At 53.6% G+C, this 2,252-nt stretch overlaps 1 pseudogene; it reads left to right on the forward strand.

Moving 5' to 3' along the window:
• Positions 1-1,400: 1,400 nt before the first annotated feature.
• Positions 1,401-1,519, forward strand: LOC148825518 (5S ribosomal RNA; annotated as a pseudogene).
• The last annotated feature ends 733 nt before the right edge of the window (positions 1,520-2,252 follow it).

Raw genomic sequence — 2,252 nt, forward strand, 5'->3', positions numbered from 1 at the left:
CGCGGGGAGAAAGTTTCCACGCTCCGCCGCAGGGAAGGCTCGCTCCGTGCGCACACGTCCTTTCAATGCCAGTTCAACAAGTGCTCCGCATTAGCAGCGTCGGGGCTCTGGCGTTTTGCACCTCACCTCACCTCGCACAGCCCCCTCCTTGAATGTCTGGCGCTGGGCATGCCCCGCTCTCCTCCGCCTTATCTTATCGCGTGTGACCACCGACAATGGCCACAATGCCGGGGAATGGCACCTGTAAAGTGTTAATTGGGGCACAGGAACAGCCCGTCTCGTCTCGGGAGCCGGCTTCAAAGACAATACAGCAAACACAGCGGGGCGGGGGAAGTAGACGACACGACACATGCAGGTACATTCAGCTCCGGCGGGAACGAGTCATTTGTCGGTCTTTTCAAGTGCTGGGAGCCGAGTAATCCTTCGCTTGTATCATTTCTCCCCGGTGACTAGATCTCACCCTGCGACTCTCGACTGGGCTCACCCACGGCAGCCCAGCAGGTGTGAGCCTAGCCGGCACCCGGATGGGAGATTCCCCCCGGAAAAGCTCAGGTTGCTGCTGCTCCTGCAAGAGGTGTGACTGGGACCATTAGGGAGCGCTCACCCTGCAGTCTGTGTGGCTTTCTTATGCCCCAGCATCCTGATGGCGACACTCTGCTGCACAAACAGGCGCTGTCCTTCGGGGGAGGCATAAAACCGAGGTCCCGACCCTCCTTGGCCATTAAGAAATCCCAGGGCGTCTCTCAAAAAGAGACGCTGGGGGTGTCACTCTGGTGTTAGTGTTCCCCTTTACCAATCAGTCGGGGTCTCCTCCTAATCCCCGTCTCATATGTAACAATCAATGACGAGGCCCCCCTGTCCCGCGATATTGTACTTGTCTCCTAGCCGCTGGCTGGCGCCGTGAGATTTAGTACTCGCGCAAGAGACCGGGGGCAGAGCGCGAACACGGTCCCCAGCCCCCCACAAAGTGTGCGCTCCAGGTTCCCTCTCGGGGCTCTGCAACACAGCAGAAAGGCAGCGAGAAGGAGCCTCTTGCTCTGACGCCGCAAGGCCACAAGAGGGCGGAAGCGCTGCGCGCCCGGCCGACGTGTTGGACTGGTGCGCTTTATGTGCTGAAAAAAACACACGACAGCCCAGAAATGTTTTGAGTGCTGTGCACTGGAGGTTTTTGTCTTGTTAAGACTTGCCTTGTGCTCTTCCGAGCAGTTTGTTTGTTCTCCTCCAGTGCGGGACAAGCCAACACAAGGGAGCACATTCGCCAACATCCAGGTACGCAATGCGATTTGGAAAGAAGCTCCTTTCCAAAGAGTTGCACACGAATGATCCTTCTGTCCCGCTCGGGGGACACGGAGCCCCAGCCACACACAGCTTCAAGTAGCGAGTCAGGCGCCATGGCTTTCGCTTGCGGCCACACCACCCTGAACGGGCCTGTTCCTGTCTCATCTCGCAAGCTAAGCAGGGTCAGGCCTGGGTAGTACTTGGATGGGAGACCGCCTGGGAATACCAGGTGCTGCAAGCTTTTGCTCTCTCGGCCAGCAGGGGTCGCCGTTGGTGCTGTAGGCTTTGGGAGGAAAACCTGGAGGATGGAAAGGTGATCTATAGCCTCATCTCTAGAGATGTTTTGTTGCTATGGCATGTGTGACCCATATAAAAAACAAAACCCATTTGTAAAACGAATATCGAAGCTGCCTCTAAATCTGCAAATGAAGATGAGTCGATAAACCACTTGTTTTTTGTATAACTATACATATATTCATTTATTACTGATTTCATTCATTGAGCACGGATAAAATAGAGGTACAGCCATTCACTGTTTGACATGTCTGCACTGGTACAGAACCTAGCAATCAGAAAACGGGTGAAACTGTCTTTAGAATTAGCATACAGTACCGAGGCCCCCATGACCAAATAAAGGCTAACCTCGATAATCACAATATGCACATTTTATGTATTAATAAATGTATTGTCGTGTATTAATATTCATGTGTGTGCTGTCATGATTGTAGTCCCTCCCCCTTAAGGGCGCTCCAGTTCTTTCACTTCAGACTTGATTTTGTGCACGTGCCCCCTGTTTCAGTTTCCTTCCAGACCCCCTTAAAAGCCAGATGCCCACTCAGTGCATTGATTCTCGCATCGTGCGAGCCCGGGGCCTGGATGCACCTGGCTCCATTATGGTTTTAGTTTCTGTTCCCATTCCTGTTCCCCCTGCCGGTCCCGAACTGGTTCTGGATTTTAATCGTCTGTCTCAGATG

The sequence above is a fragment of the Atractosteus spatula genome, chromosome 10 (genome assembly GCF_055471065.1).
Source record: "Atractosteus spatula isolate fAtrSpa1 chromosome 10, fAtrSpa1.hap1, whole genome shotgun sequence".
Lineage (NCBI taxonomy): Eukaryota > Metazoa > Chordata > Actinopteri > Semionotiformes > Lepisosteidae > Atractosteus > Atractosteus spatula.